The sequence below is a fragment of the Hordeum vulgare genome, chromosome 4H (genome assembly GCF_904849725.1).
Source record: "Hordeum vulgare subsp. vulgare chromosome 4H, MorexV3_pseudomolecules_assembly, whole genome shotgun sequence".
Lineage (NCBI taxonomy): Eukaryota > Viridiplantae > Streptophyta > Magnoliopsida > Poales > Poaceae > Hordeum > Hordeum vulgare.
The window spans coordinates 316,410,243-316,429,496 of record NC_058521.1 but is presented as its reverse complement, the minus strand read 5'-3'; the positions used below and the strand labels follow the sequence as shown (position 1 = coordinate 316,429,496).

Genomic DNA, 19,254 nt, shown 5'->3' with positions numbered 1-19,254 from the left:
AACATAGTGTGCGGTTGGCGGCGGAGGCGACTCGAGGAATCTCCAGTGCCCATGGACTCCATTTCCACATGAACATCTCACCTGGATAAATTCCTATCTCACAAAGCTGCTATCCTCGATTCCTAGATCTCCGTGTTGATGACATTGTGCTCCTCTCCGATGGAATCTGGCTAAGACAAGAGCTAGGGACAAGCCAGTGAGTACTTTGAATGTACTCACAAACATCAATAAAAAGAATAAGTTAAAGCAGGTGAGAGACATGCATAATTCACTTAATAAACTTATCATGCCATCGGGATTAATTCACGGAAGCATTCATGCAGATAAATCAATTCCACCAATGTTGTCTAAACAAGCAAGGAAGGGTAATAATCAATTATAAGCTTGTCGATTGGGCGTATGAGGCGACGCCTCGGAAAGACAAGTAACACAAGCCATAGTCGGCGTCTTAACGACACCACAAAAAAGTGACTTGTCAATGGAATATTACTAAACATGCCATAGTTGGCCGTCTGGAGCGACACCATAAAAAGGGCTTATATGATGAAATAGCATGTGTGCCACAATGGGGCGTCGGAGCGACACGACCTAAAGGTCTCACATAAAAGCAATAACAATTGCCATAGTCGGACATCTAAGCGATACCACGGAAAGGGCTTATATGAAAGAAATAATAGTTGCCACAGTCGGGCGTCTAAGCGACACCACAGAAAGGGCATATATGAAAGAAATAACAGTTTCCCTAGTCAGGCGTCTAAGCGACACCGCAGAAAGGGCTTACAAAATATCAACACCGAGTATCCAGGAGGTAGAACCGTCCCAAGGATACTCTAACAATTCCATACATCACATATGATTAGTTCAAACTAGAATTCATAATAATACTAATAATAATAATACTTAACATCATGGTTTATAGGGTCCATCCATTTTCAGTTTAATTTCCTCCGAAGACCGACACTCAGACCGACACCTCACTAGTAAACCAGTCGTCCTTGACCGTGGACATGGCTACTCGAATAGTTTTGACTCCGCAAAGGTTGTACTCTTTACCCACAGCCCACGGGGTTCAATAGTCACTCGGACTAATCTCGCATACAGTATTTTAGAGGTATACACTCACAACCAGTACACACCCATTTTTATCACCGCATAGACGGGTATCACCCGGACTACGTCGCCTGGTAAAAAACCATGAGACGGGGAGGCCAACACCCTCGAATAGCATGTGATCACATTTATATAGCGCACTACAAGGGAATGGCCATTCGCTCTCGGTCCCGGACCGGAAAATACCCAAGCCCCCTAACCGGATGACTGGATTTAGTCTAGGGCAATGGATACCTTCATCCTGGCCCCTCTACTTGGTGTGTGCCTAATAATAGGTTTACGTATTACTCAACTATATTCCCTCTTGGGAAGACGCATGGTAGCACAAAAGGGTAAGGTGACTTACTGACAAGACTCTATCAACGGTCGACTTAAGAGGTTTAAGACTTCTTGCAAGGTTGGTATCACACAATTTTTGTGATTGATAAGCCTCAGTGTTACCACCACCACATCTCGGTATGCACTAACTGACCACTCTCGTGCCACAAGATGTCAGTCCATGGTCACACAATATCCACGAAAAACCTCCCTCTGAGGTTGTCCAGACCAGCATGGCATATGAGGCATGAGGAGTACCCACTCACCTTTGCATCACAAGTATTTAGCAACAAACCAAATATTCATCACATGCATTCATGCAAGCATGATCTTATGTGTGGTTTTTATCAGCATATCGAAACAACTAAGTCCATTTCATCACAGCAAACATTATACAAACCAAACAAACCAGGGTTCAAGATGCTTGCCTTAGGAGTTGAGGAGGGTGGTGTGCACCCCAACATCTTGAAGGGGGTTTCCTTTCTCCAATTTCCTAGTTTGAAAATAACGCCATTTAACACGCAATCACAAAACAACACATAAAATTTGTTTGAATATTTTTTAAATAAAATTGTAAATAAACTATAAATTTTTTTAGAGAGGTAGGAAAAAGAGTCAATTTATTTGGAGTTTTATTTAAGAAGTTGTGGCCGGTCAAACTTGAGTCAAATTGGATTTTTAAATAAAATAGAAAACAGAAAACGTCTCGGTGCAGAGTACGCTTTCTTTAGGCGAAGGCATACCTAAGGGGCTTGCTTTGCTGATATGTGGCGCCTGCCTGTCAGGTTTCCCTTCCTCCTCTCGCACGGAGGGGACAGGGTCAAAGGTGCGCTCCGACGACTCTCGCCGGCGCTAGGAAGCTCCGCTCCCGGAGCTGAGCACACCAGTGTGGTCAAAGGTGAGGACCCCATCCTCTGGAGGGCGCACAGATTGCTGGGAGGTCGCTGGCGAGCACACCTCCAACCATGCTGGACGGAGGGCTTTGGTGCAGAATGGGATCCAGCCAGAGGGTTTCGTAGGCTAAATTGGGCGGGGAATGGGCTAAAGGGGCTTCCTAGAGGCTTTTGCAGAGGAGAGCAAGGGGAGGGGGTCACTGAGAGCGGGGAAGCTGACCGGCTTGGGTGGCCGGCACTCTCGCCGGAGGGGAGAAATTCCGGAGGCTCGGCCGATTTGGGGCTTCTGGGGGTGCGCTAAGAGCTGCAGGCGGGAGGCCATGATCTACTTGGGGTGTGTTTCTGGGGCTTAAATAGCCGTGGCCGAGTCGGTTCGCCGGTTCTGTGGATAAGCACGCCGGTGACATGTTCTGGCAACGGCACACGGACGGTAGGAGCAAACTAGTGGCGTTGGCAGCACGAGGGCGATGCAGGGGTGGTCCAAGGGGTAGGTGGCTCTCTAGAGGGGCTCTGGCGGCTCTGGCAATGGTAGGGCCGATGTGGGTGCCGGTCACTTCGGCTTTGCCATTGGCAATAGTGCTTTGGGCGCAGCAGGGGTGAAGCAGAGTGCAGCAAGGCATGGAAAATTTGTCAAGGGGCTTGACGCGGCTCTGTGGCTGTCCAGGGGCAAAGGCAGGGACGTGGTAGCTTGGGCGAGCGCGTGCAAAACGTGTGCTCTCGCCACGCCCAGTGCACGCACACCACCTGCTCAACGAAATCCCGCAACCTGTGAGTCGAGTGAAAAGTCTGCGAAGTAGCCTAAACCTACCCCGCCAAAACCTCGGAAGGCTCTGCCCTGTATGAGGATCGTCATGCATGTCGCCTCAACGTGAGTGTTCATTTTCCTTCTTCTGCTGTTTTTACTGAAGGAGTGAAATTTTCTTGCGAGAGCTGCTACCTCCTTGACGTCACGGCCGCGAGACGAAGAGGAGCACGTGGAAGTGGAAATTTCTGACGTGGCAACTTCTCAACAAGGTAAACAAATCTTCACCCTGCTCTGTTTTGTGGAAATGATTCGTCGATTGAATAAGTTAACGTTCTCGATTGGCAGATGTAGACGTCATCCACATGGATGAGGATGAGGAGCTTGGCGACTTCTCATGAGCTTGACGACTCTTCCAGCGCTAAAGCTGGACTTGAGGTTCCGCTATCGATTGCCCCGCCATCACCCTCAAGTCTTGTGGTCTCAGCGACAATTGGAAAACTCCAGGACACTCTAGTGACCTGAGCTGCAGCACCAACTCAGCTGATGCACGCGTTCTGTCTGCATCGCGTCCCAGAGGACAAGACTTGAGTTGGTAAAGAAGCCATGATCCAGGCTGAGCAAATGATGTTGCAAGTGAAGGAGGCCTACGAAGCCACCAAGTTGACTTATGATGCCAGCTCAACGCTTTGTGCCAATGTCTGAGTAAGTGCGATTGTAAGTTCATTTCTGATTGAATCCCTGTCCATCTTGACTCTACACCCATTGGGTGTTTTATTTTGGTGTATACTTTGTTTTCCCCTCGAGTAATATCATGTCTCAGTCGAGTGGTTTTGAGTCTAGTGGGGTCACGCTGAGTGCACCCACTTGGTGGAGACCCCGAGATCATTGTCGAATGGCGATGACGTCGACAGGGGTCTTAGATTTGTTTTTGATAGTCGCCTGGCACTCGACAGGTCGGACCTGGTCGAGTGATAGTAGGTCCAGTGGGGGAAGGCTGAGTGCACCCATTGAGTGTAGTCCCCGAGACCGCCGTCAAGTTCTTGCATCGGTGGTGGTCTGATAGAGAAAATTTTGCATTTTTCTCTCTCTCTCTCTCTCTTGTTACTCAGACAGGTCGGACTTGGTCGAGTAGTGTTGTATCCAGTGGGGGCACGCTGAGTGCACCCACTAGGTGTAGTCCCCGAGACTATTGTCAATCGTTTACGATTGGCAGTGGTCTTAAGAACTTGGACTCGAGGCCCTTTTTCGTACTTGGAGTACGCTTGTCACTCGGTCTGTCGAGTGAGTTATTTTTCTTAGTGTCTCTACCTCCGAATGCTTGTCATAGGGATGAAAAGGTCCGACCTATCAAGACTTATCCTGCAGGTTTCATGGACATTATTTCCATCAACCATGATATGACGCTTTGTAGGGGTGTGGGATGGGGCGGCAGGCCGTCCTCCAACCGACTAAACTTGCTCTTTTCCACTCAACTATTTCTTTGCTGATTTCAGAAAGCTTGCGAGCTCGGAACTAAGTATGTTGACCTGGAGAAGGAGAAAAATGTGACAAAGAACGACCTGGCCCGCGTGCAGACCGAGCTGAAGACCCTCAGAGGTAATCCTTGTTTACTCGTTGCACCATCACTTTCATCTTTTATCGTTTGAACCAAGTGTCCACACTTGAACGGGCGTGCGTGATGAGAATCGCCGACTCCAATAGGGACTCAACAGTGATATTTCTTTAGATACCGTGATGAAGGCGCTTGAATATAAAGACGAGTAACTTGCTAAAGCGCAGAAGGTGGCGAGGAAGAAAACCGAGGCTGCTGAGAAGAAGCTTGCCGCAGCCAGTAATTTGGTAGAAGAAAACACCAAAGGTCGATTGGATGAGAAGGGCTGAACAGCTGACCAAGAGAAGGAGTGGTCTGGAAAACTACTTAGGGGACTTTGCGAAGAAGATGTTCAGGATGCTTCAAGGTAACTTTTCTTTCGTCGAGTGAATTTCTTTAATTTCCTAAGAACAGTGGCGTGACCAACCTTCCACTTCCCCTTCGTGTAGAATTCTGCCGAGACTTTGACAAGGAAAGTGAAGAGATCGAGCCAAATCTGGACGCCACCAAGTTATCTATCGGAGACGTTGTGGCCATGAACATGTTCCACCTTGACGCTCGTCTTAGAAGTGTTCAAGGGTATTGTGATAGTGTCGCTTCTTAGGGATGATAGACTACTCATATCAACAAGGAATTCCTTGTTTTCCGTGAGCCCATTCGAGCAGAACTCCCAGGTTAAGCGTGCTCGGCTTGGAGTAGTTGTAAGATAGGTGACCGACCAGGAAGTTGATCCCGGGTGCGCATGAGTGAGGACAAAGTGCGCAGAGAAGACTAGTATTCATATGTCCGGCCAGGAGTAACGATCCCGGCAGGTGTGTACGGGGCGTTACAAGTTGGTATCTTAGCCGACCCTCGTGGTGACACGGATGTTTGCAGACACGTGTGATGTCATGTTGTTCATGAAGTTTGTGACTTGTTGTGGCACACGGCATGGCACATGTACTGGACTGGATGCACAAACATTTGTGGCAGGAGGGAACGCTCCTGTAGCCCGACGAGGACGTCGGTTCCTCTGAATGGTGGTGTATGTGTGTGGGGACCCCGACTTACGAGTCGAGATCGCCGTTCTCAGTGATCCCAAAGATCAATGCTCACCGAACACAGATACCGAATAAAAGAGTTTTACATCCAAGTACGGATTATAACAACACATGACCGAATGGTCAAGTTCACAAACAGGGCCTAAGGCCAAATCATACTGATACATCTAATAGTGGAAATCATAGGGGTTAAGCGGGTGCCCATGACAGCAAGCCTACACCAACAGGCATTCTGACTCGAAAGCGTCCTAGTTCGCAGGGGTGTCTCCAAAGACGTACTGATCTCCAAACTCCGGTTCTTCCATGTCTGGTCAATAACATAACCAGCGGCAAGACAATGAGTACTTTGAATGTACTCGCAAATAACCCATGACATGAACAATGAAAGTGAAGGATAACAGTAACATGCATCTTTGGTGGAATTCATCTTGGAGGATTGATCGTGAAATATGCATCAAGTTAAAGAATTACTTTTGAAGAACAGGTCACGGATATCAATATATCTGTCGAGGGCAGAACAATCCAGGTTCACCCTATATGCCAAGTCACCAAACTTGGTCACATCATTACTTTCATAATAACTCCTTTTCTGATCACTCACACACACTTGGTTTAAGCGTAAACGACTGGATGTAGTTTAGGCAGCACCACCCAACTGTCCTTAACCGTGGACACGGCTATTCCAATTGTTTTACACTCTACAGAGGTAGTACGCTGGACCCACGAGATCCGAGAAACTTCCATGTCATCCACGACTCGCGGTATATAACATACCCGAGGTAAGTACCCGATCAATGCCTTTCCCCTGACGATACTAGACAAAGAGGTCCACTCAATTGGTACACAGCCCACATGTTGTACGTCTTACGAGCACCGACTCTGGATAGTATCAACCATCGTACCTGGCACGACCCCATCACGAGAGTGACCACACATCACTCCCACCACTAGTAATGTGGATCTTTGCTAGCACCGACCAGAGTAATCAACATAGCCCCGTACCATAAGTGGTAACGTGGTCATACTGGTAAGGTTGGTACGGTCGACACATCATAAATCTAACCCATTTCCAAAATCATACTCACACAAATACTGGGTGCACCACTTCACCAAAAGTGGCCACCTAACTTATCATCACCCTCGGGCATTAGTGGCACCCGACGTGGTTTTCATAAACTCTTTGATTATATCAACAACATGATCTTGCTAATTATTCTACCATTACTTGTCAACTTGATAATAGCATGATCCTCAAAAAAGGGAGGTAGGATCAAGCTCAATGCATGTGCTCCGGAGGAGCCATCGGTAACATCACCGTAGTGATTTACCGTCACTTATGATCATATGCAATGGAAATACTTTCTATCCTAATATGCAATATAACATATGCTCAGTCATGGTCAAAGGGCTGCTTGCCTTGGTCAGCTAGGTATCCGGGGTCCTCGAGGTCTTCCGCTCCGATTCGCTCGACACACGGATTTTCTATCGTCGATAAAAGAATAAATAAGAAATAGCTCACTCAGAAACAGATAACAAAGTTATTTTAAAAATGTTCTTTATAACTGATAAATCTAAGTTGTCATTTTGAAAAATATTTTTCTCAAATTCTCATGAAGGAACATTTTTAAAATTAACCAAACAAAAGCAAAACTATTCCAATTTAGTCCTTTTTATTATTGTAAAACAGAATAGTTGTTGAAAAATTCTCCCAATCATCTCATTAAATACTACAGATTTTTAGAAGAATAAGAGTGGAAAAATTATATTTTTACACTAGTTAAATATTTTTATAAAAATCTCTAAAATCAGATTTTTTTTAAATAAAGAAAAATGGGCTAAGTCCGTGGCCTGGCTTGTCCTGGAACTGGGCTTGCCCATGGCCACCCAACAACCTGCCCACGCGCGCGCGCCGTCAGGTTCGAACCTGACGTGCGGGGCCCTGCGGTCAGTAGCTGCGGGCAGCGCGGGGGAGGAGGCTGGTCCATCGATAGGTGGGGCACACCTGTCGGGGTCATCTCCTACCTCTGACCATAGAGGTGGAGAAGCACGTCGCCGAGGCTGCCGATGTTCTCAAGCCCCAACAAGGACAGGAATGGGTTCGGCATGACGCCGCGGACCTACTGGTGGTTGGAACAGCGACGGAGAGCCAGGGGTTTGCCAGCGACGAGAAGGTTGTGGGAAAGCTTCCTGAGGTCGAGGGGGTCGCTAGGGGCACGGAAATGCTCAGGAAAGTTGTGGGAAAGCTTCCTGAGGTCGAGGGGGTCAGCTTGGTGGGTCGGGGAATCCAGGAGCCAACGTGTAGCCGGAGATCGACCGAAGCAATGAGGCGGAGGGGCCTCGATCGATCTCGAGCACCGGGGCTCTGCTAGCTTGCTGTGGTGGCTAGGGAGGTGCTAGTGGTCGTGGTGAAGCTATCCAAGGGGTGCTGGAGCGAGGGGGGGCTATCAATAGGCCGCGACGGTGAGCCGATTCGGGAGCACCGGTGACTCAACGTATAGAGGGGATGGGGTCGAAACCACAATCTCAGGACATGGTTTTGGACTGCCAAAACCATCTGCTACAGAGGAAGAAAGTGAGGAGTCGAGCATCCTTGGCCGCGCAACCTTGCCAGGTTCTGGTGCACACGGGCACGCGTCGCACGAGCTCTAGCACGGGAGAGGAGGGGCCCTGATGGTTGCTCGACGCAGAGGGGTTGTCGGGGAAGAGGTTGGACACCTCGGGGGAGGCTGGAACTGGCCGAGAGCGTCGCCCCACCTCGGTGGCTTCCTGTAGCACACCCAAAGCATAGTTTTGGCATGCCACAGCATGCTGGTGCGCTCTGAGGCACTCTGGACGTGTCTAGCATGTCCTGACAGTGGCTTGGAGTGTGGCTAGCCATTTGGGTCTCGTGGGGGCTTCGGCTGGTCAAGGGAGACAAGAAATACTAGTGCCGTCAGCTTTGAACTGAGGTTAAATTAGGGTTTTTGGCCTTTCCACTTTGAACCAATGAGGGACTAGTTGACTGGGGTTGGGTATAGATACTGGCCACCTAATCTATGAGTTTGGAGCACATGCGTTGGGTTTAGTTGTGGCTAAGAGGGCTTTTTCCCATCTGTCAGAAGGTGCTCGACAGTGGTTTGAGGGGGTTGCACCCCACCACTGGTGTTGTAACTTAACAGCTTTGGGTGTGCTGCTAAAACATGGGGTTTCACCAAGTTTGAGCTCCATTGGACAAGTTTAGCTTTGTAAACTTGAAAACACCTCTATATGACCAGATTTGTCCCTTCCAAAGAGTGTATGGGCAAACTAATTCCCACAAATTCCATTTTTTCTGTGGAACCCTCATTTGAGGTATTAGGCACTCCTGCAAAGTTTCAGCAACATTGGACAAACTTTGCTGTGTAGAGTTGCTCTAACTTCAATCTAGAAAAAGGGGTTTTAGGGTTATTTGGGGTCCCTAATCAACTTGGATGAAGGTGAAACTTTTTGTGGACACCAAATATGGCTTAGGGATACCACTGGAATTTTCTAGGATTTTACTGAGAATATTTCCTTTGGAAATATTTCAAAAGATTAAAATAGACAGAATTGGTTTCCAGGGTTTATTCAAATAATTATAATATAAAATAGGGTTAAAAATCTTATGTATGCAAAATATATGTCCTTGTGATCATCACCAAATTTAATCAGATTTTTCTAAGGCAGAAAAGTATTTTTCCATGAAGGAATACTATTTGTGGCCTCAGAAATAGACATGCAATTAAATTAGGAAAACAATTCTAAAAATAATTATTTTGTGGTTTTGAAATACTACACTAAGTTAAAAATTTGATCACCAACTTTGGTAGAAACCAACCTTGCTGATAGGGTTATAGTCCTAGGGTAGGGTCATAGGCCTACCCTGTCGGGCCTACCCAAGGACCACCCTTCATAAGGGACAAGGCCCTTAGTCAGTTCCGACTGAATTAAGGACTTCCCATCATCCACTCGGTGACGATTCCTCCATCATCCAGTCGGAGATGAGCATTCGGAGCGTATCAAACTTACCGACTGGATTCCACTCTGTACATCGTAACCCCCCTGGAGGACAACGGTCATACGTTTCCATGTACCTTTATTAGCATTTAAGACACACGTTACCTGTAAGGTATGCAATTATTCGCCACTACTCCACCCCGGTGCACCGAACCGTTATGAAGGGTAGCGCACTCTATATAAGCCACCCTTCTCCACTGGTGCAGGGGTTGGCAATTCACTGTAATCCATATTCCACTCGACAACAAGCTCCCAAGAGCACTGAGACGAAGGGCTTTTACCTCCACCGTAGAGGGGCCTGAACTCATACAACCTCGCCATAGCTAAGGCTCTGCCCATCCTTTCATACCCTACACATCTATTGTCAGACTTATACCCACGACAGTTGGCGCCCAACGTGGGGGCAGGCGTCTAAGCGACTTTTCGGTGAGTTTGCGACTACATCTTTTCGTCATGTCGTCCGGTGGTGATTTGAGCATGTGTCGCGAGATCCTCTTCGGCGCTCTCTCCTTCATCATCGACATTCGGCATGGCTTCAGGATGCCCCTCTTGACGTCGAGGCGCTCCCCAATCGCGGGGCTACGTACTTCCGTGTCGGCCCCCGCGGCATCCTTCTTCTCCAGCAGTCGGCTCCGGTGTCGACCTTCGCCCCTGTCACGCGCTGCAACAAGCGGTCTCGCCGTCCGCGGCTCCAGCATTGGGTGCAACACGCCCAGGCGCGCCAGAGCGCGTCTTCACAAGTGGCGGTCCTCGAGTCGGTTGTAGTTGCGCCGCCGTCCATGTGCTCGGACCCAGTTCCGACTGAGTTCCCTTCCGAGTACGTGGGTCGTGGGCCTGAGGCCGAAGTGCACATGGCCAACTCCCATGAAAGACCCGGCCAAACCGGCCGGAATGAGCACGAGGTCGGCGAAACCTCCGGCGCTCACCGTCAACCACGCCGTTCTGCCAGTCGGCGCACTCGTCAGAGCAACGTGGAGGTGTTCCGCACACACGTCCTCAACCTGGCTGCCGCCGCAAAGATAGCCGATTCCCTCCAGCCGACTGATTCAAAGGCTGGCAGAGGGATCGAGCAGATCCGTGCCCTGCTGCACACGGCGCAGCAGCAAAGTTCGGCGATTTCCTAGTCGCACAAGAGGATTCACAATAGTTCTGTTCGCGCGAACACGCCTCGGTCAGTTCACAGCCCCGGTTCTCATCAGCGACACAGGGGAGGCAACCGTTCCATGAATCTCGAAGATCGTCGCCGCTCACGCACCCATCCGCGGGGTGGGCCCTACAGGCCCCGACATCATGATGATCGGCGTTTAGTCGGTGACACTTATGATCCAAGGCCTGACGCGAGGGGACATATCGCCCAGAGGAGGGTCGACAGGGGCCGAGCCCACCGCGATGGTCACGATATGGACCGTCCGAGTGGAAGCAGGACCATCGTGTCTGGTCCCGAGTGTTTCAGTCGAGCCATCCGTTCGGCTGACATCCCTCCCAACTTCCGATTGGCGACGGGGATCAGCAAGTTTACAGGAGAATCCAAGCCAGAGACGTGGCTGGACGACTACCGAGTGGCAGTCCAGATCAGAGGAGGGGACGACCACGTCACCATGAAACACCTCCCTCTGATGCTCGACGGCTCGGAATGAGCGTGGCTGAACCAGTTGGCTCCCTCAACCATCTACAGCTGGGCATATCTGGCTCGAGTCTTCATCAGGACCTTCGAAGGGACGTGCAAACGCCCTGCTGGTCTCGTGGAGCAACAGCACTATGTCCAAAAGAAGAATGAGCCCCTGCGCGATTTCATTCAGCGTTGGACGACCCTCTACCACACGGTGGAGAATATCACAGAGCACCAAGCAGTCTGCGCCTTCAAGGCAGGCGTGCAGTACATAGATTTTTACCTGAAGTTTGGTCGAAGAGGAGACATCTCCATGAGTAAGATAATGGAGATAGCGGCACGCTATGCAAATGGCGAAGAAGAAGACCGCATTCGGAGCGGCAAGCACAAAGCAGTCGCCGATGGAGATGGGAACAGCACTCGGAAGCAGAAGCAGAAAGCTCCGTCCACTCCACAGGCAGAGGCCGCAGCCGTTACCAATCCCAAGTTCAAGGGCAAGGGGAAGGCTCAGTTCAGCCCCAAGAAGAAGCAGTTCGGAAACCCCATCCTGGACCAGCCATGTCCAATTCACACGAAGATGGATGAAGAGGGCAACGCCATATATCCGAAGCATACCACCCGGCAATGTCGCCTCCTGATCCAGGGGTTCGGCGAAGGGCAATCGAGTGAAAAGGGCAATGAACTGGATGAGGAGGACAAGGAGGATCTGTTCCCCCAAGTCCATGCAACATTGATGATTTTTGTTGACGTTGAGAGCAAGAGTCGACTGAAGCTGGTGAACAGAGAGGTGAACCTGTCCACGCCGACCAACCCCACGTTCCTCAAATGGTCTAAGACCGCGATCACCTTTGACCAGTCGGATCATCCAGCACACGTACCCACCCCAGGGAGGCAGGCTCTGGTCGTCGACCCGGTGGTGGAAGGAGTCCGACTGCGCAAAGTCCTCATGGACGGCGGCAACGACTTGAACATCATGTACGCTGACACTCTCAAGGGGATGGGCATTCCGATGTCTAAACTTAGCGGGAGCAGCATGCAGTTCCATGGAGTCGTCCCCGGACGAAAGGCCAAGTCACTCGGCCAAATCGTGTTGGACGTCGTTTTCGGCTACGACAAGAACTTCCGCAAGGAAAAACTGACGTTCGAGGTGGTAGACTTCCAGAGTGCGTACCACGCAATTCTGGGCCGCCGGCGTATGCGCGTTTCATGGCCCGTCCATGTTATGTGTACCTGAAGCTGAAGATGCCAGGCCCAAAAGGTGTGATCACTATCACCGGAAATCGGCAGCAGGCCGAGGAGTGTCTGCAGCAGGGATCGAGGATTGCCGATCAACAGATGGCTGTCCTCGAGCTTGACGAGTACAAGAAAACAGTCGACCCCGCTGACTTGATGTGTTCGAACAAGCCAGCTTCGGATTCTGAATTCCAGTCGGCAGGAGAGACGAAGAAGGTCGGCATCCACCCGACGGACGACACCGCTGCCCCGACAAACATCTCCACCACCCTCGGTCCTAAATAGGAAGCCGAGCTCATCCAATTCCTCCGTGAGAACTGGGACATTTTTGCATGGAAGCCCGCTGACATGCCAGGTGTACCCAGGGAGTTGGCTGAGCACCGACTGCATGTGGATCCTGCGGCTCGGCCTGTCCGAGAACGCCTGCGTCGGTCCGCCGCGCACAAGAGGAAGGTAAGCTTTTGGCAGCCAACTTCATTCGCGAGGTACACCACTCCGAGTGGCTCGCCAATGTCGTCATGGTGCCCAAGAAGGACAAGTCTCTCCGAATGTGCATCGACTTTTAGCATCTCAATAAGGTCTGCCCGAAAGACCATTTGCCGCTCCCCCGCATCGATCAAATTGTCGATTCCACTGCCCGAAAGACTTCAAGCGAACGTTTGTCATTCCGTGATGCCTACTCGGGCTATCATCAGATCCGTCTGTATGGCCCCGATGAATTAAAAACAGCCTTCATCACCCCATTCGGGTGCTTCTGCTACATCACTAGGCCATTTGGTTTGAAGAATGCAGGAGCAACCTTTATGCGCATGATCCAAAAATGCCTCCTCCACCAGATCGGTCGGAATGTGGAGGCGTATATGGATGATATCATAGTCAAGTCACGCAAAGGTTCCGACCTGCTGACTGACTTGGCAGAAACATTCGCCAACCTTCGTAGGTACGATATCAAGCTCAACCCAGCCAAGTGTTCATTCGGTGTTCCCACCGGAAAGTTACTCGGTTTCTTCGTTTCCAAACGAGGGATCGATGTCAACCCCGAAAAGATCGGGACCATCATCCGAATGGAGCGGCCGGTCAGAATACACGATGTTCAAAGGCTCACAGGTTGCCTAGCGGCTTTGAGCAGGTTTATCAGTCGACTCGGCGAGAAGGCACTTCCTCTGTACCGACTCATGAAGAAGTCAGATACTTTCGAGTGGACAGACGAAGCCCAAATCGCATTCGACGACCTCAAAGTCCTACTTTCCACCCAGCCGGTTCTTACTGCTCCGCTCAGTAAAGAACCCCTTCTTCTGTACATTGCGGCTACAAATCAAGTCATCAACACTGTTCTCACAGTCCAACGAGAAGAAGAAGGCAAAGCATACAAGGTTCAGCGGCCAGTGTATTATGTCTCCGAAGTCCTGACTCCTTCCAAGCAGAGGTATCACCATTATCAAAAACTTATCTACGGGATTTACATGACTGCGAAGAAGGTGGCTCATTATTTTCAAGACCACTCGGTGTCCGTCGTTTCTGATGCTCCGTTGTCGGAAATCCTACACAATCGGAACGCATCGGGCCGAGTGGCGAAGTGGGCAATGGAGATGTTATACTGCGACATCAAGTTCGAGGCCAAGAAATCTATAAAGTCTCAAGATCTGGCTGACTTCATAGCAGAATGGGTAGAACAACAGCAACCGACCCACATCTACTCGGCTCATTGGACAATGTTCTTCGATGGGTCCAAGATGTTGAATGGCTCCGGCGCTGGCGTTGTGATCATATCGCCAAAGGGTGACAAACTCAAGTACGTGTTGCAGATACACTTTGATTCCTCCAACAACGAGGCAGAGTATGAAGCTCTCCTTTATGGACTGCACATGGCCATCGCACTCGGCGTCCGTCGCTTGATGGTCTATGACGATTCGGATTTGGTGGTTAATCAAGTGATGATGGAGTGGGACGTCAGGAACCCCACCATAACCACATACCGCAATGCAGTGAGGAAGCTCGAGAAAAAGTTTGAAGGTCTGGAACTCCACCATGTTCCGCGACTGAAAAACCAAGCAGCTGATGAGTTGTCAAAACTCGGATCCACTCGGAGACTAGTCCCGAGTGACGTCTGCCTCGAGCACCTCCACCTTCCTTCAGTTAAAGAAGATCCTTTCACAAAGGAACCAGTACAACCAAAGAGCTCAACAGATCCGACTGAAGTCGAAGTTCCTGCTGTGGTTGATTTGATCATGGAGATTCTTGCTATCATCCCCGATTGGACTGTGCCGTTTATTGCATACATCCTGAGGCAAGAATTACTAGAAGACGAAGTCCAAGCCAGACAGTTCGTCCGCAGGTCAAAGTCATTCACTGTCATTGATGGCCAGTTGTACAAAGAAAGCGTTTCAGGCGTGCTTCAACGATGCATCTCCCCTGAGGAGGGACAGTTAATCCTGGAAGAAATTCACTCGGGAAAATGCTGTCATCACGCCGCCTCAAGGGCAATCGTCCCCAAAGCATTCAGAGCTGGCTTCTTCTGGGTGCAAGCGAATGAAATGGCGAACGATATGGTCGACCGATGCGAAGGCTGTCAGTTCTACACTAACAAGTCCCACAAGCCAACATCTGCGTTGAAGAGAATCCCTCTTGTTTGGCCGTTTGCAGTATGGGGATTATATACAGTCGGTCCATTGAGGACAGGCCAAGGGGGATTCACACATCTGTTGGTGGCAGTCGACAAGTTCACAAAGTGGATTGAAGCCAAGCCCATCAAGAAACTCGATGCCCTTACGGCCATCAAGTTTGTCAGGGACATCATCTCCAGATTCGGGATACCTCACAGCATAATCACTGACAATGGAAAAAAACTTTGACTCGGACAGATTCAAAGGTTTCTGTACAGGCCAAGGTATCCGAGTGGATTTTGCATCTGTGGCACATCCCCAAACAAATGGGCAAGGAGAGCGGGCGAATGGACTTATTCTGCAAGGTTTGAAGCCTCGACTCCTGCGAGAAGTGGGACATGCCACCGGCGCATGGGTCACCGAGCTGCCTTTGGTGCTTTGGGTTCTCCGCGCAACCCCAAATAGATCTACAGGGCGATACCCGTTCTTCCTCGTTTACAGAGCAGAGGCAGTCCTTCCGAGTGACTTGCTTCACAACGCTCCACGAGTTGAACTCTTCTCCGAAGCTGAAGCTGAGCAAGCAAGGCAAGACAGAGTGGATCTTCTAGAGGAGGGGCACGTGATGGCACTGACTCGCTCAACCATTTATCAACAAGATCTGCGGCGTTTTCACACGCGACACGTCAGGAGTCGTACTTTCCAAGCATGCGACTTGGTACCCCGAGTGGATGAGCAGCGACCTCACAAGTTGGCTCCCGCCTGGGAAGGACCCTTCATCATCTCCAAGGTGCTGAACAACGGAGCATATCGACTCTACAACCTCGACAGGGAAACAAACGAGCCGCGAGCATGGAACGGAGATCTCCTGAAGCGCTTCTACACGTGATCGTCGACTGAAGCAATGTAAAGAACAAGTATCTTTGAAGTAATACAAAGCAGATTGAGTTTTTTGCAGATTCAAAATCCTTCTGCGTTCCCAGACTCCGGTCTTTAAAAAAAACTTAGCTGCGAACCAGAATCGCCTAAGTATAAACTTTCTCCGACTGTGCACTAAACGTCGCACTCGAGGACTTAGCTGCGATCCAGAATCGCCTAAGTATAATCTTTCTCCGAGTGTGCACTAAACGACGCACTCGGGGACTTAGCTGCGATCCAGAATCGCCTAAGTATAAACTTTCTCCGAGTGTGCACTAAACGTCGCACTTGGGGACTTAGCTACGATCCAGAATCGCCTAGGTATAAACTTTCTCCGAGTGTGCACCAAACGTCGCACTCGGGGACTTAGCTGCGATCCAGAATCGCCTAAGTATAAACTTTCTCCGAGTGTGCACTAAACGTCGCACTCGGGGACTTAGCTGCGATCCAGAATCGCCTAAGTATAAAATTTCTGTGAGTGTGCACTAAACGTTGCACTCGGAGACTTAGCTGCGATCTAGAATCGCCTAAGTATAAACTTTCTCCGAGTGTGCACTAAACGTCGCACTCGGGGACTTAGCTGCGATCCAGAATCGCCTAAGTATAAACTTTCTTCGTGTGTGCACTAAACGTCACACTCGGAGACTTAGCTGCGATCAAGCATCGCCTATGTACAAACTTTCTCTGAGTGTGCACTAAACGTCGCACTCGGGGACTTAGCCGCGATCACGAATCGCCTAAGTACACAATTGCCTTCGAGTGTATCCTACAGATCCACTCGGAGACTCAGCACACCCTCACTGAGGCTCATGTAGATGTCAAGACAACTGACAATTACATGAGTAGTAGAACCTCATTGGGACTCATGTAGATGTCAAGAAAACTGACAATTACATGAGTAACAACTCGCTGCGAGCACGACCTTACAGTCGCACTCCAAGACTTAGCCGCGGTCACGAATCGCCTAAGTACACAATTGCCTTCGAGTGTATCCTACAGATCCACTCGGAGACTCAACACACCCTCACTGAGGCTCATGTAGATGTCAAGACAACTGACAATTACATGAGTAGCAGAACCTCATTGAGGCTCATGTAGATGTCAAGACAACTGACAATTACATGAGTAACAACTCACTCCGAGTACGACCTTACAGTCGCACTCCAAGACTTAGCTACGATCACGAATCGCCTACGCACACAATTGCCTTTGAGTGATATCTTAGAGATCCACTCGGAGACTCAGCAGACCCTCAGTGAGGCTCATGCCGCTGTCAAGACAACTGACAATTAAATGCTCCGCATGTATGCCATTGGCTTCACCAAGAAACGCCAAACAAAAACCACGAGCCAAAATCGTGTCAACAACTCTTTGGCAAAGGAAGAGCAAAAGATTCGATTCAAATTCAAAGTTCGTCTAAAGATAGTTGGTTCGGTGTAGATCAAGCTTATCCACACCGAACCACGAATGTGACGGCCAACAACAGTGGCCAATGTTTCATACAACCAACACTTGGCATACCGAGGTAAAAGTTTTCTCAAGCATCGTCAGGACTGGCACTGGGACTGGCAGGCTCCACGAAAGTGTCGTGGTCGATCCCGTCTGCGATGCGAGTGGCGCTCTCAAGGGAGGTCTCCATGAAATCTTCGAATCGAAGCTTTTTGGTGTTGGCGACTTGCAACGCCTTCAACTTCTCTTCGCGAGCCTCCTTGCAGTGCACTCGGACTAGCGACAGCGCCACGTCCGCACCACAGCGAGCCGCAGACTTCTTCCACGCCTGCACTCGGTTCGGGACCTCCTCCAGCCGAGTCATCAACCCTTCCATCTCTTGCCGAGACTCGTCTTCGGGCCACAACTCCTTGTAGATTCGGTCGACGACCTCTCTCAGTCGACCGATGAAAGGTCCCACTTTTCCCAGGGGAATGTGCGCTCGGAGCATGTCTCGATTAGCGTCCTCGCCGAGTGGAACGTTCGGAAGAACCGACCGCTCAACGTCAGCTGCTTCAGCCTCAGCGTCCATGCAAAAATCTGCAAAGAGAAGACGAGCAAACAGTAAGCACAGAATCAAATGCACAGTCAAGAAGCTCTCGGGAAAACAGAACTTACCACCGAGAAGCAGAATCATCTTCCTTGCCCAGTCACTGACGTAATTCTCCTGTGCTATGCACCGCCTGTTCATCACCTGCATCTGTCCCATCAGCTCGGTCCTTTGTTTACCCATTTCCTCCATTTCGGCCACCAATGCCTTGTTTGCCTCACGGGACTCCTCCAAGGACTTCTCTCGTTCAACCAGAACACCCTTCAGACCAGCCAAGGCAAGCATTGCTGCATCCAGTTCCGCAGCAAACTGAATCTTTTCAGCCCTCAAGGTGTCGTACACCGATCCCATTTCGCAAGTCTTCTCCAAGTCAGGGCGAAGAGACCGTGAGACACATTCAACAAGGACAACAATAAAAACTCGAAGTTCTTCAGACCCCTGCCGACGCAAGCAGTCGACAACGGTCTCGGGGACTACACCCAGTGGGTTCACTAAGCGTGACCCCACTGGCATGAACCTCAAACAGGTCTGCCCTATTGAGATACATAACAAAAAGCAAGCCTATGAGGTTACTACTACCCGACCTGAGTAAAATTACTCTCGGGGACTCATCCAGTAGGTGCACTCGGAGTGCCCCCACCGGTAACATTCCAACAGATTAGCATTGATCTGATCAAGTTGAAGAAAATGTATATCAAGACAACTGCCGGTGCAAGCACTCGACAGAAGTCTCGGGGACTACACCCACTGGGTTCACTAAGAGTGAACCCACTGCAAAGTAATCCTAATGTATCCGAGTACATTGCTTAAACACCCAGTGGGTTACAAGAGGAAAGTAAATACTTACTAGCCCACTTACTCGGATATCGTCCCGGAGTTCCAAGCTTCGCTTGTATACAGACGCGATGGAGTCGTACGCTCTCTTGGCATCACCCGCCATCAACTCCGCCTGCACCATGGCGTCCTTGGCAGCTCCCACCTGATCTTCCGGGAGGCGCCGGGCGTCGTACTGGACAGTCGACGGACCTGGCACCACAAGAGACTCCTTGGGCATCCCAAGTCCTGCTCTAGTCGGTTCAGCATCGATAAGTGTCGTTTCAGTCGACGGCATCGTCTCAGTCGGTGGCGCGTCCATGGCAGGAGTA

At 50.0% G+C, this 19,254-nt stretch overlaps 2 long non-coding RNA genes across 2 annotated transcripts; one reads left to right on the top strand and one right to left on the bottom strand.

Moving 5' to 3' along the window:
• Positions 1–1,855: 1,855 nt before the first annotated feature.
• LOC123448552 lies at positions 1,856–2,661 on the bottom strand. The gene is made up of 2 exons (XR_006631819.1): positions 2,172–2,661; positions 1,856–1,921 (listed from the first exon to the last, which is right to left on the bottom strand). It is a non-coding gene; the product is annotated as an uncharacterized LOC123448552 (long non-coding RNA).
• A 567-nt stretch (positions 2,662–3,228) lies between these two features.
• LOC123448553 lies at positions 3,229–5,299 on the top strand. The gene is made up of 5 exons (XR_006631820.1): positions 3,229–3,335; positions 3,412–3,768; positions 4,560–4,662; positions 4,793–5,024; positions 5,107–5,299. It is a non-coding gene; the product is annotated as an uncharacterized LOC123448553 (long non-coding RNA).
• The last annotated feature ends 13,955 nt before the right edge of the window (positions 5,300–19,254 follow it).